The sequence below is a fragment of the Arachis hypogaea genome, chromosome 3, assembly GCF_003086295.3.
Source record: "Arachis hypogaea cultivar Tifrunner chromosome 3, arahy.Tifrunner.gnm2.J5K5, whole genome shotgun sequence".
NCBI lineage: Eukaryota > Viridiplantae > Streptophyta > Magnoliopsida > Fabales > Fabaceae > Arachis > Arachis hypogaea.
In genome coordinates, this window is record NC_092038.1 from 62,212,176 (window position 1) to 62,227,866 (window position 15,691).

Sequence of the window (15,691 nt, forward strand, 5' to 3'; positions counted from 1 at the left end):
AACCCCAAACTTAGCTCCTTGCAATGCATACCAATTATTCAAAATTTTTATTGAAAAAGTTATGAAAGAAAACTACCTCAGGTTGGGTTGCCTCCCAACAAGCGCTTCTTTATTGTCATTAGCTTGACATCTTCCATTCTGCTGATCATGAAGATTGAAAACCACAGTGCCTTAGCTTGTCTTTCTTCACGGTGAACTTCCTTCCGGTTTCCTCTTTGATGACCTCTATGAATTCCCGTGGAAGGATCTTAGTCACAATGTAGTGATCAGACAGCTGTGGGGACACCTTCATGGTTTGAATGTTTATCATTACTTTATCCCCTAGTGAAAATTTTCCAGTGGGGATTTTCTGCTTTTCTTTAATTCTATCCTCTGTCTCTCCTTGTGAGAATTCCTTGTTGTGTTTTTCTTGGCTGGTACTTTCTTTGTCCAAGGTTTTCTTACTTTCCTCTATGACCCTTTTCCATCCTTCCTTCTTTGCAGCATCTTCGTTGTTAGTTGGTTTGTCTTCAGTGGCTCTGGGGAGAGTATTTACCCTCTTCTCACCCATTTCTGCAAAGTGCTTCGCCAGTTGAGCTATATGCCCCTCAATTCTTCTGATTGAAATCTCTTGGTTCTTTGTTATCTCCTCTTGGTGTTTCATCATTCTCTCCATTAAGATCTCCAAGTTAGTGATCCTCTGAGAGTCTTGTGAGATTGGTTGGTTGTGGGATGTTAAAGGTTGGAAGGGTGGGTGTTGTGGTGGCATGTAGTGGTTGTTGTTACTATAATGGTGTTTTTGTTGGTTTGTGAAGCTGGGGTTGTTATAATTGAAGTCCCCTGGTTCGTGATTTTGGTACTCGGTCCTTCTCCAGTTGGATTGAGTTTGGAAGTGTCTGTTTTGTGAGTATTGGCCTTGATGGGTCTTAGTGGGTAAGTGATGTTGGTTGTTTGTGGTCATGGATTTGCTCTGGTTGAAACTTCCTTGTTCTTGATTTTGAGATTCTCTCATTCTCAGATAAGAATGAGGTCTCCATGGTGGGAATTGGGCATTCACTGCAGCAGATTGCAGGCAATCAACTTTTCTATCTCTCAGCTCCATGTGTTGCTGTGTTTGATGGTGCATTTGTTTGTTCAGGTTCTTGAATGCATTCACTCCTTCAATATTCATCACTTCTTTTTCTAAGATTGCATTCTGTGGTTTCTCAAATGAGTGTTGGTTGTTGACTCCTTTGTCATTGAAATTTGCAATTCCTTGGGCAGTTGTTGTTGCTTTGAGTAGGCCATCTGAGAAGTAGTCCACTGCTTTTCTTGTTTCTGGGGTTAATCCTTCATAGAAAGCTCGGAAGCCCACTTTATCAGTTGCTTTCTTGTATCTTTCCCATGCCTTGAAGAGTGGTTCTTCTTCTCCTTGTGTGAATGGATATTCCCCCTCTTCCAGCTTGATGATCTGTTTGGATGAGGAGAATTTGGCCAGAAATTTGGTGACCAAATCGTCCCAACTAGTGATACTTCCTTGGGGAAAAGTTTCAAGCCATTGTGCAGCTTCACCCCTTAATGAGAAAGGGAATAACAAGATCTTATAAGTGTCATGATCTAGACCATCAGTTTTGACAGCACCACAAGTCCTCAGAAAAATGGATATGTGCTGTTGAGGATCCTCCAATGGATTTCCGTCATAAGAACAATTGTTCTTGATTAGTGTAATGAGTGGTGGCTTCATGTCATGCTATTCTTCATCTGTAGAAACTTCTTTTCCAATGATAGTCTTTCCTCTGACCTCCCTACTTTCCTGTGGCATGCAAACAATCAGGAGGAACAAGCAGCAGCACTTCTTGAGAATTGAGTGCAGTTAGTTGAGACAAACTCTCAAACAGTTAGTGAGTTGATAGAGGCAAATTTTCAAACAGTTAGTGTGTTAGTCAAAAATTAAAGAAACAGAAAAGAAAAAGTGCTTAATCTAGACCTCCACTTCACTTAATCATTGTCAATCTATTTCAATTCCCCGGCAACGGCGCCAAAAACTTGATGTGTGGAAAACGATCCAACACAAAACTCACCGGCAAGTGTACCAGTCGCATCAAGTAATAAAACTCACGGGAGTGAGGTCGATCCCACAGGGATTGAAGGATTGAGCAATTTTAGTTCAGTGGTTGATTTAGTCAAGCGAATCAAGTATTGGTTGAGTGATTTTGTAGCTAACAGTAAGTAAATAGCAGGAATGTAAAGGGAGAGGGATGAATTGCAGAAATTAAAGAGACTTGAAAGTAAAGGTGCTGAAACTTAAAGAACAAGAAATTAAATGACTAAAACTTAAAGTGCAAGAAATGTAAATTGCAGTAACTTAAAGTGCAAGAAATATAAATTGCTTGAATGGAAAAAGGGAATTGAGGACTGGGAATTCAGAATTCAAACAAGGGAAATTAAATTGCAACAATTAACTAAACAAGAGATGAATTGAAATAGACTAGATCTCAAACAGAATTGGAAATTAACTTGCAGCAGAGGTTCACAGAAGAACAAAAAGGAAAATGGGATCTCAGGAATCCAGAGACTAGATAGCAAAGCCCAGATCTCAATTGCCTTCCTAGATCCAAGTTCACAAAGTAATTAACAAGAAATTAAAGAAGAAGCAGTAAAGGAAATGTAATTGAACTCAATTATGCAGAAGAGAAATTAAAGACATCTTGAATGGAGATTGAGACAGAAATTCCTCAATTCTTCACACCCAAGACTCAAACAAGAAAAGTAAAAATGCTCAAGCAAGAACGAGGAAGAAGAGAGATCAATTCTCCTCCCCAATTCTTTGAAATCTCAGTTCCTAGCTCTCAATGAAGTCTCAAAAATCAAAAGAAGGTTCAAAAGTTCAAAACAAAGCAAAAATTCAAAGCTCAAAAGAAAAGGTCCTCTATAATTACATCAAACTATCTCCTATTTATACACTTTCTATTCTTGGATCTTGGGATTTGGATGGGCTTTTGATTTGGAGAAGAATTGAGTTAAATTGGATTTTTAATCAAATTTTCAGCCCAAGAAAATTTGCTTCCAGGAGGCTGCCCTGCCCTTGTGGAGGGCAGGGCAGAAAATGGTGCGTGTTGGTGCTCGTGCGTGCGTGTGGTGCGTGTTCGTGCTGCAGGATGCTGCCCTACCCTTGTGGAGGGCAGGGCAAAAATTTTTGGTGCGCCAGATTCTGCCCGTGCGTGCGTGCTGTTGCTGCCGAGACTCCCTTGGTGCGCCAACTCTTGTGCGCTGGCCGTGCATCACACGATGCTGCCCTGCCCTTGCGGAGGGCAGGGCAATGTTTCCAAAATTGATGCTCCGCATTCGAAACTCGGTTAATGCACACGCTACTTTTTTCCGTGGTTTTCTTGGCACCAAAGTAAGGCCTAGTTCCTTGCTTCCTCATGGTGCCGTGTTCGATCCTTGTGGCAAGCATTGGTGAGCTTTTTCTTTGAATTTATTCCTTTGATGAGCCCGATATTGCTCTTGAGGAGGGCAGGGCAGAGTTTTTGCTCTCCTTGATCCATGGCACCAATTTGTGCTCCGCCCTTGTTGTGGGCAGGGCAGTGTTGCCTCTCAAAGCTTGTTTCCTTATGTTGCCCTCCTAGAGGGCAGTGTGCCCTTGTGGAGGGCAATGTTTGCTTCCTCTTTCTATGCGCCACACTTCTTCTCTCTTAGGCCACGCTTTCTTAAGCCACGCTTCCTCTTTTCTTCTTTTCTTCACCTTTAAATAATCAAAACAACCACTCAAAGTATCACTAAATTCACAAGGCTTATAAATCAATTAAAAATCAATTAAAAATCAATTAAATTTAGCTTAAACCTCATGAGTTAGCATCAATTTAATGGTGGTTGTTTGATTTAAAGAAGTTATGCATTTTCATTCCAAATCACTTACTTAGGATGCAAGAAAGTGCATAAAGGCTAATAAAACAAGTGAAATTATCTTGAAAATGGGTATATGATGACTTGTCATCACTTCATACAGGGTTTGAAATCTCAAGATAGGACCACACTGGAAGGTGCTAGCAATGGTTCTATGAAAAAGTACAAGACTACAGAAGAAGCATGGCAATTGATCAGCGACTTAGCTGACTCTACTAGGAATCATAGGCAGAGACAAAGTCGGTCAAGAGCTGTTGCAGAGGTATCCACTAGTAAAGAGACTGCTGCTATATCTCAGAGCTTATGTGAAATGACTAACTTGCTGAAGTAGATGCAATTGAATCAGCAACAGCCTCAGCAAGTTCAGCCTTCTCCACCACAGCACAGCCAGCAGTTGGTTCCACAAAGAGTATACGGAATCTGTGCAGAATACAGTCACTGTACCGATGAATGTCCGCAACTCCAACCAGAAGACAACACTGTAGCAGCCACTCATAACTTTCATGACCGCCCTAATCAAGGGTACAATCAAGGTGGCAACTATAACAAGGATGGCAGGATAACTCTAACCAAGGTTGGAGAGACAATTCTAACCAGGGTTAGAGGGACAATTATAATAGAGGAGGCAGAGATAATAATGGAAATCAGAGGTGGAATAACAATAATAATTTCAGGTAGCAGAATCAGAATCTGTCCTACAGAGCACCTCATTAAAAACAGCTTTAAGCATCTCAGCAAACCTCTCAGATCACTTAACCCTCTTCATCTCCTAATGATGAATTACTACAACCCATTGATCGGAGACAACAGGCCATGGAAAACAACCTTACTTCTACTTTGAATGGTTTGAATTCTACTTTGCAAGCCCTTGTCTCACAGATTGGATCAATGAACAACTCCAACAAGCAGTCCTCAAGCTCTGGTGGACTCCCCTCTCAACCATTACCCAACCGAAAGGGTGGCATTAATGCCATCACCCTAAGGTCTGGAACCACACTGCAGGAGAGGAATCAGGAGGAGCTAAGCCCACCAGAACACGCTTCAGCTGAAGAGGTAGTAGAAATAGAAGATGTTGAAGAAGAAGAGGACATACAGGACATAGCTGAAGAAGAAGAAGCTCAACCACAGGAGGAAGCGCCAAAAGGCGCAGACACTGCAGAAACCACCACTCCCATTCTATTTCCACAACTTGCAAGGAAGCCCAGGAAGCAATTGGAACCTAATCCTAAAATGGTAGAAATCTTCAAAAAGGTTGAGGTAATTGTTCCCCTTTTTGATGTCATTCAACAGGTACCTAAATATGCAAAGTTTCTAAAAGATTTGTGCATACATAAAGACAAAATTAATGAATTAGAAACTATTCCTTTAGGAAGTTCTATATCTGCTTTAATGGGAAATTTACCTGAAAAATGTAGTGACCCAGGTCCTTGTATAGTTTGTTGCACTATTGGTGGTGTAGTAATTTATGATTGCATGTGTGATTTAGGAGCATGTGTTAGTATAATGCCTTTATCTGTATATGATGTTTTAAGGCTCCCTCCCTTAAAAAGGTCGGCAGCTCGTTTTGTGTTAGCAGATAAAAGCATTATTACAGTGGCTGGAGTTGCTGAAGATGTTTTAGTGAACATTAAAGGGCTCACATTCCCCACTGATTTTTATATCTTGGAGATGCCCCATAATGACTCAGATAAGCCATCATCAATCCTACTTGGGAGACCATTCCTGAAGACATCAAAATTCAAATTGGATGCTTTTTCAGGAACATACTCTTTTGAAATAAATGGCCGAATGGTAATCTTCAATCTAAATGGAGTCATAAACAACCCTTCAGAAGATCGTTCTATCTTCTAGTGTGACATCATAGATGAAACCGTAGCTGAAGTTCACCAAGAAGAGTTTGAAGATAAGTACATATGACAAAGTCCAAGTGTGGGGAATTCCGAGGACAATGCAGGCACTCTACCACTGCCATCAGTTCCAGATAATCCAGAGCTAGATCATGACCAGAAGTTGGAATTGAAACCCCTCCCTCCACACCTCAAATATGCTTACCTTGAGGACCAGCAGAAGTTTCCAATTATCATTGCACAGGACCTCACTCCTGAACAGGAAGAGCAGTTACTTAGTATGCTGAGGAAGCACAAGAAAGCAATTGGGTGGAGTTTAGCAGACATAGTAGGCATCAACCCTCAAGTTTGTGAGCACAGGATATTTTTAGAAGAAGGAGCAAGACCTGTTCGTCAACCCCAAAGAAGATTGAACCCCACCATTTTAGAGGTTGTCAAGAAAGAAGTGACCAGACTATTAGACGCAGGTATTATCTACCCCATCTCAGACAGTGAATGGGTGAGCCCAGTACAAGTGGTGCCCAAGAAGTCTGGAGTAACTACAGTTAAGAATGAGCATGGAGAGCTCATAGCAACCATAGTACAGAACGCCTGGAGGGTCTGTATTGATTACAGGCGTCTCAACCAAGCTACTCGTAAGGACCACTACCCTCTTCCATTAATTGATCAAATGCGGGATCGCCTATCAGGTAAATCACATTATTACTTTTTAGATGGTTACACAGGATATTTTCAGATAAATATAGCTCCTGACGATCAGGAAAAGACTACCTTTACATGTCCTTTTGGGACTTATGCTTACAAGAGAATGCCCTTTGGCTTGTGCAATGCACCAGCCACTTTCCAAAGGTGCATGATGAGTCTTTTCTCTGATCTAATTGAGGACTATATGGAGGTTTTTATGGATGATTTTAGCGTTTATGGAGATTCTTTTAACCTTTGCTTGGATAGTTTATCTAGAGTATTAGATAGATGTGTCAGTACAAACCTTGTATTGAATTTTGAAAAATGTCATTTTATGGTTAAACAAGGAATCGTACTGGGATATGTTGTATCTAATACTGGCATTTCTGTAGATCCAGTAAAGGTGGATGTTATTTCTAGTTTGCCTTACCCCTCTTCTGTGAGGGAAGTCCGTTCGTTTCTTGGCCATGCAGGTTTTTACAGGAGATTTATTAAGGACTTTAGTAAGATAGCACTTCCTTGTTCTACATCTATGAGCGCTCTAGCAGTGGCTAGAAATGGCCTTCCCAGAATGATAGGGTGTAGGTAGCTTTCCTCCATGTCCAAAATGACAAAGTCTGTGGGGAAGAAATAATTTCCCACTTTCACCAGCACATTCTCAACTACCCCTTCAGCTTGCTTCTGAGTTTTGTCAGCCAGTTGTATGATTACATCAGTGGATCTCACCTCATTCTAGTTGTAGCCTCATTTTCCCTTTTTCATTCCTACTTGAGATGTTTTTGGTATGTTTCAGCATGCCTTTATTTGCAGTTCCTTGGCTTGCTCAGTTTCACTGTCTGCTTAGCTTCTTCCACACCTTCTTCAAGATTTCTGGCTCCTGTTCTGAGGGTCTGATTCCTTCTTCTTCTGAGACTTCCTTCAATATGGTGATGGTTGCATTCTTCCCATCTCACTTTTTGTTCCCTTTAGATTCTTTTCTGTGTCACTAGGAACACTGCAGTTGACTTGGGCTGTTGAGATAGCTTCTACTCGAGACTCCATCCTCTTGAGTTTTTCACCATGGTTCCTTAGTAGATCTCACATATCCCTAAAGCTTTTCAACTCACTTATGTCCTGACCATGTTGCAAGCATTCCTTCTATCCTGTTTAATTGATCTTGAAATTGTTGGTTCGGATTAGGTTGGCAGGTTGATATCTTGGCCATGATATGGTGGTTGGGAGTAAGTGTTTGTGTGGCTTGGTATGATTTTGTTGAGTTTTGGTATGTGAAATTGTTATGTTGTTGGGGTTGTAAGGTTTGTGGTTTTGTGGTTGGGTTGTGTTTCCACCAAAGTTTGGTGTTTTCCAGCCTTGAGTGTCAATGTTCTATCACTTATGTTGCCTTTCATGATTCCTCATCTGTTTATGAGCTTGAAGTTCTTGGCTCACCTTGTTGCAGTTGATAACTTCAGCTCATGATCCTTATTTGTGTCTCTCTGATGCATGTAGTATCTTCTCAGATGTTATCTTTGTTCTCCATCTTTTTGTGTTTGTCCTCCTGAGATGTCTCACTCATTGATTCATGGTCAATGAATATGCAATGGCTTGCCAGTTGACTTTGTGCCATGTTCTTGCAAATCCTTGAACTTCTATGCCTCTAGAGATTTACATTGATGCCAGTCTGAACTTCAGATCGGTATTGACTTTGTGAGCGTTGGAAAACTGCCATGTTACATGGTTGTATCTCCTTAGTTGCCTTCCTCTTGATCTCTGTTCAGAGGTTTCACATTCTTGCTTGTCCTGATTCAAGTTGAACCTCTATGAATGTTCAGTTCCTTGATCATGAATTGATCCATCATGAAAATGCATTCTCCACATGTGAATTCTTGGTTGGGTTCAATTGTCTGGCTTGGATCCATGCTGGCTGAATCTTACCATCAGATTCCAGTTGTGGTTATAGAACTTCCAATCCTCGGATCATGTTCCATCACTCTTTTTTGAACTCGATCATTTCAGCAACTTCAAATGTCTGATCCCTTAGATGATCTTCTTCTCCCATACTCTGAAGCTTTGTTCCTTTCCTTCTAGAGGTCCTTTGGTCATAAATGGAACAGAGCAATGCTTACCACTAATTCTGTTCAAGGAAAATAGAAAAGGAATGGAGATAGATCATTGGTTCAAATGAGAGTATGTTTAGTTCTTGAAATGAACAGTAGCTGGTTTATAAGTGAGAAGGTTGCATGAATTGGTTCAGGAAAGAATTGAATGTTGGTTTATTATGATACAAGAAAATGGATTGATATGTAGGTTTTAAATGTTGATGATTTGAATGTGAAGAAAAATTGAGTTCCTGATTGTCACAGATTCTTAGATTGCAAAAAGAAAAAATGCAGAAAGAGTGAGATTAAAATTAACAGTACTGAACTGAATTAATAAAACAAGAAAAATGCTCAATCTAGTTAACTTCCAATTGAGAATTTCAATCGAAACCAATGAACGCGCCATAAACTTGATGCTACGATTTTAGGAAATTGCACGATCGGCAAAAATTCCTTCCGGCAAGTGCACCGGTTATCGTCAAGTAAAAACTCACAATAGAGTGAGGTCGAATCCCACAAGGATTGGTTGAGTGAGCAATTCGGATTAGAAGTGTGTTCTAGTTGAGCGGAATCAAGATTTAGATGAGAATTGCGGAATGTAAAATTGGCGGGAAACGTAAATGGCAAGAAATTGAAATTGCGGAATCTTAAATTGCATGAATTAAAGAGCGAGAAGCTAAATTGCTGAAATTAAAAGGGATCGGGGTGATTGCATGAATTTAATTGCAGAATGTAAAGTGAAAGTGGTAGATCAGAAATGGGGAATTCATTGGGTTTCAGGAGATATTGAGATCTCCGAATCAAAACATTTTTATCCCTTCCTCAACCAATGCGTTCATTGAATTTTGCTTAGCAATCTTATATGATTGGATCCCAATCCCTTGGCTCACCAATTCTCTCTAAAAACAAACAAATTCCCAATCCCTTGGTTTAAATGTTCATAAGAAGAGATGACGCTCGATCACTATTATACCACACAGTTTCATGAACCACAATTTGGTAGGATTACATGTCACAATATCCATCCAAACCCCAATCCAATTCACTGTGAGAAAGCTTCTCTAGCATGAATCCTCCATTCCTTTCCCAAGGTTCCGAAGGATTCCAATTATGGATAGTTTCTTTCCCAAGACAACTAACCAATGGAATTAGATCGAGAAGCTTTCTAACAAAATTCAAGAGAAAAGATTGAAGAAGAAGATAAAAACTATTATTGATTCATTGAATTACAATAGAGCTCCCTAACCCAATGAAAGGGGTTTAGTGAGTCATAGCTCTGAATTCAATTACAAAAAGTATGAAAACTAGAAAAATGATCCAAGGTCCCTAACTAACTTAATTCTATCCTATTTATACACTTTCTAAATTGAGCTTCTGTTGTGTTTCTTGGGCTTTGAGGCCTTTCCCTGATTTCCTTTTGCTTTGGGTTTATGATCCATAATCTGATGAGGCTGCTGATCCAATTCTGTAACATTCATTGAGCCAACTTAGTGATAATCAAGTAATGACACATGACTCAACAAATTGAAATTCCAGACTCATCAATTCTTCAGGCCCAATCCCATAAACCATGTATTCAATTGGGTTTCATACCAGAGTACGTTTAAGTTAATGTTTGTGCTCAAATGCTAACTTAAACTGCAATATCTTTGGCCCAGAACCTTTTAAACAGTGGCGTTTAAGTTGCAGTTTAAGCTTAAACTGCAACTTAAAACCGGATTGGAGCACACTCCTGGATGTGATATAACTCAAGCACGTTTAAGCTTCATTTAAGGTTAAACTGAAGCTTAAACGTGGAAATGGAAGAAGCAACCCTGGAGGGGAATTGTCGAACACGTTTAAGCTTCAGTTTAAGGTTAAACTGAAGCTTAAACGTGGAAATGAAGAAAGCACCCTGGAGGTAAATGGTCAAACACGTTTAAGCTCCAGTTTAAGCTTAAACTGGAGCTTAAACGTGGAAATGAAAAGCAACCCAGGAGGAGAATTTGGTCGAACACGTTTAAGCTCCAGTTTAAGGTTAAACTGGAGCTTAAACGTGGAAATGGCTCCCTGGTGCATTTCTCATTTCTGGCGTTTAACTTCCAGTTTAAGGTTAAACTGGAGGTTAAACGCCACTTTCAGCTTTTCCTCAGCTTTCATGATTTTGGCGTTTAAGCTCCAGTTTTAAGCTTAAACTGGAACTTAAACTCCACATGTGATATTCAAGCTTCCTTTATTGATTTTGTTGCTTCCTTGCCTAGCCTCTTCTTCCCTGAAATCATCCAAACAATGCATCAAAGTCTTGCAAAATTTCATGAGAAATCTTCATTCATAGCATTCAAGTAATATAACTAAAAACTCATGGAATTTGCATCAAAATCATACTGTTTGGATGGTTCATTGCTTTGTTATTCATTTAACCATTCTTGGTTACTTTAAGCTCAAGAAAATGCATAAAACAACTAAAACTAACAGAAAAATGCTAGTGAAACTAGCCTAAGATGCCTTGGCATCACAACACCAAACTTAATACTTGCTTGTCCCTAAGCAAGTCCTGAGTTATTTGAGAAGAAAGTATGAAACAGAAAGCAATTACATTGGCTATATTAGCAAGCACTTGAAGTTCATCAGAAGGGTTTTATGCAGAAAGTTGCAGCATCACTTTTTCATTCTTATCAGGCAAGATTATCACTTTTTCACTGCATCCATTAAACACTGCTATGGCCTCTTGTTATTCTTATGTCCTTGGCACTTTTCTCTTCTTTGTTTTTCTTTTTCTTAGAGCTCCTTTGCTCCTTATTTGCTCAGTGTCATGTGTTGCACAAGCCTTTGGCATTTTCTTTTTCTTATCAGTGCACTACACATATCCACTACAGGCATTTTAGTTCACATTTCTTCTTGAGACATTGGTGCCCAGCACCTCTTTGTGTGACTAAATGTTTTGTATTTAGGTTGCTCTTGATAATGGACTTTTGGTTGATAATCCCGGGTTAGTTAACCCAAGTTACCAAGTGTTGAAACACTCCTCAGAACCTATTCATCCAAGCATATCCTTAATACATAAACACCACAGGCATTTGTCTCAGAAGTTCAAACCATTGGTGCCTAGCTTATTTTCTCAATTTTTTTTTTGCTTTTTGGTTGCCTTTTTCAGTGGCTTTTTCTTCTTCTTTTCTTTCTTTTTATGGCCAAAGACATTTATTCATCAAGATCCATAGACAGTATTCAACTTCTACACAAAAATGATAATTCTACACTCAATTTCCAGTGAGCTGACTAAACAATCAAGCATGCATACCACCACTTAATTCTACTTGATTTGTCACTAAATGAGCCAAGTTACTTTTGTTCAAACTTTTCTTTTATTTTTGGAAACAGAACAAGCATGGAAAGCATTTGTTTAAGAAGGTGAAGTTATATCCAAACATCTAGACATTCACTTTATTCAAAGCAGTAAACAGACAAACATACTAGAAATTTCACATAAAACTTAAATGACTTAAAATGAAAGAAAGCTCATAAAGACAATTCACAAACTATTATTTGATTATTAAGGAACAAGACCACCTCTCATTTGTTGCTTGGTTCTTCTTGATTCTTGGGGTCCTGCTTCTTCTTGCTTCTTGCCTCTTTTGACCACTTGTACTTCCTTTGTCTTTTCTTATGAGCTTTGTCCAGAATCCAGCTTTTTTCATTGTTTCTTCCACTCTTCTTCAAGGATCACTGCCTTGTTCATTTCTCCTTCTTTCCTCCCCTTGAAATACTCATCAAAGCTAGGAATGCTGGGTCCATCTTGTGTAGATGTTCCCCTATGTAGTTAAGCTTGATTTGAGAACTGATGTTGTAATCAGCTTGAACTGCATATCTTGCATTCTGCAAAGTGGTGGCTTCCTTGATTGCCAAGATATTGTCAACTTGGTGTTGGCCTATGTGGCTGAGGGATTCCTGTAATTGTAAATTCTGTTCCCTTTGCAGATCTAGGAATCTTGATTCAAAGTTCCTTTGCATGTCCATCATTTTTAGGTGAAAGTCCTCTTGCTTCTCTTGAGACCTCATGTATTGTTGAGACATTCCTTCTATGATTTCCTGCATTCTGCTCATATCCATGGGGTCTCTGGGAACTTGTTGCTTTCTTTCTGGATTTCCTTGCTCTTCTTGTCTTCTTCTCTTTCTTGCTCTGCTTCTTGCTCCCCTTCTGCTTGTTGCCCTTCTTCATTTCTTCTTTTTGTATGTCTTGGAGCAATTGGGCCAAGAGTCATTCTGTGAGCAGTCATGGCCATTCCAGGATGTAGCCAATTAGGTCTTGCATCTTCAAGTGGTACTTGGGCTTGATGCATAGTCTGATGATGGTGCTAGGGAAGTGGAGCCAGGAGTCAGGGTCACTTTTCTCACTAAACTCTTGTATCTGTTCAGCAATGAGTTTATGAACTTTGATCTCTCTTCCCATCATAATGCAATGTAGCAAGACGGCTTTTTAGGGAGTATTTCTGAAGAGTTTGCAGTGGGTAGGATGGATCTCCTAACTATTTCATACCACCCTTTGCTTCAGGTGTTAGGTCTCCCCTTCTAAGATTCTTGGAGCCCCTTTTGTTTTCTCACCCATTCAGCTCTGATGGCACAAAGGTCTTCAGCAATAGTCAATAGTCAGGTTCTCCTATCATCCTATCCTCATAACTTGCTTGGCTGAAACGTATGTTTTTCAGGCCAAGAGTTTTCATGATTGCCTTGGGGCTGAAGTCAACTTCCACCCCTCTCACATAGCTTTTGTATGTGGGTTCCTCGGTTGGATCCTCCCTCACTGCATTTGCATAAACTCCTTCACCAGGTTGATGTTGATTCTAGTGATTGGCTTAGTCAGGAGCTCCCACTTCCTCTTTTTGATCTTCTCCCAAACACTTGGGAACTCCTCCTCTCCAAGGTCAAAGGGAATCTCAGCTAGTATCTTTTAGGTTTCATCCATTCGGCCTAAATCTCATGGAAAACTGATTTGTATTTCCATGCATCAAATTCCCTTTCCTCCTCCATTGGCTGCTTGTCTTTTCTTCTTTTGTGGCTAGATGAGGCTGCCATTGGTTCTTTAGTTTTGGCAAGTGACAAGCTAAGGTTGACAAGGTGAAGTAAGAAATGTTGTTAGAAGTGTGGTGAGGTTGTTTTCGGCAAGAGGTAGTTATGCTATGATGAAAGAATATGTGCAAGAAGGAGATTTGGTGGTGTGGAACTCGTTCCCCAAGTGTTCTTTATAGTGCATGCAAGTGAAAAATGGACGGTAGGGTGATTTGTGAAGGGTGGCTTGATGGTAAATATATGAATTAGGGAGAAAGACGAATTGCTTTTCACTTTCTTGGAAGTATTCTGGGTGCATTAAGTTGTACATGTAGCTATCTTTTCATGCAGAATTCCTTTTCCCATGTGTTAGTTTCAAAGACTTGTGAACTCCCTTTTTGACCAACCCGTACCTCCCCCTTTGTCTTTTTCATCCATTCTTATCCTTCCTTTTGTACCTGCACAAACAAACAACTTTGCTATCATTTTTTTCGGTCCATGTGAATAATGAATAGTACTTGCACATGTTTTCATTCTTTTTGAATTGTAAATCAATGATTGACTTCATGAGCTTATAGCCGTGACCCTTGTATGTATGCACACTTATTACTGGACACCAAACTTAGTGTTTGGTAATGTCTCCTGATGACATGAAATCCATGTTGGTTGTCCTTAATGAATGTGCATAATTCTAATAAATCATAGTCACTTTGGCTCTTTGATCCTAAACAATTTTACTACCTAAAGTAATTGAAATCAAAGTATTAAAACATGCAAATGGTATACTTGTCATGAATTTCTAAATCCAGAGGAACTTCTTGCTTTTCATTAACTGTGTTCAAAGAGGAACACCAAACTTAATGTTTGGTTGTGCACTTGAATGAATGATTGAATACAATTTGAATAAGATTTGGGGTGCCTTCAGGCACACCAAACTTAGAGACCAATTGTATTTTACATGCAATGTTTAGTGCACCTTATCAACAGTTGTCCTGAGGATTCAAGTTCATGCATAAGAAACCATGCTTTATTAGATGCAAAGCAAAACAATAAAGAGTAAGGATACTAAAACATGGGTTGCCTCCCATGAAGCGCTTCTTTAACGTCACTAGCTTGACGGTTGCCCTTGTTAGGGTGGATTGTAGTGCTTGATGTCCTCTCCTCTCACTATGAAAACGTCCCATTTGATTCCTTCATGATTTCCAAATGTTCCATAGAAAGAACTTTCTGATTGTGAACACTTGAGGGAGTGGGAAGGAATGGTTTTGAGCCAGGTGGGATTGGCAGATAATGACTTGATATCACTTTATCTCCCGGAGAGAAACCTTCAGTGGGAATTTTCTTGTTTCTCCACCCTCTTGGCAATTTCTTTACAATTCTTCCCTCTCTCTTGAGGATTTCTTCATTGACCCTTATGCCAGGAGGATCCTTCTGATCTGTTTCTATTGATTCTTGTGGCTTTAACTCTTGCAATTCTTGTTTGCCTTCCAAGGACTGTTTCAGAGTTTCAGCTGCTGGATTGCTTTCCTCCAAACACAGATGGCTACTATCATCCTTAGGCTTTTCAGGTTCTGGTTCAGGCTCAGATACAGGTTTGAAAACATGGAAAATGAGCTGTTCATCATGTATTCTCAAAATTAGCTCTCCTTGTTCTACATCTATGAGCGCTCTAGCAGTGGCTAGAAATGGCCTTCCCAGAATGATAGGGTGTAGGTAGCTTTCCTCCATGTCCAAAATGACAAAGTCTGTGGGGAAGAAATAATTTCCCACTTTCACCAGCACATTCTCAACTACCCCTTCAGCTTGCTTCTGAGTTTTGTCAGCCAGTTGTATGATTACATCAGTGGATCTCACCTCATTCAGTTGTAGCCTCTTCATAAGAGTCAGAGGCATCACATTTATGCTGCTCTAGATCACAGAATCCTCTGTCAATTTTTTTTCCCCTATGATGCAGGGGATATGAAAACTTCCTGGGTCTGTTTTCTTAGAGACTATGTCCTTCTTGATGAGGGCACTGCATTCTTTGTTCATTATTATAGTTTGTCCTCCCTTCAAAACTCTTTTCTTGCTCAGCAATTCCTTCAAATACTTGATATGTGTAGGCATCTGCTGGAGAATTCAAGAAAGGGAATATTGATATGGAGAGACTGAAATGTCTCTAAAAACCTTGAATATGTTTTCCCTTTTTCACCTCTC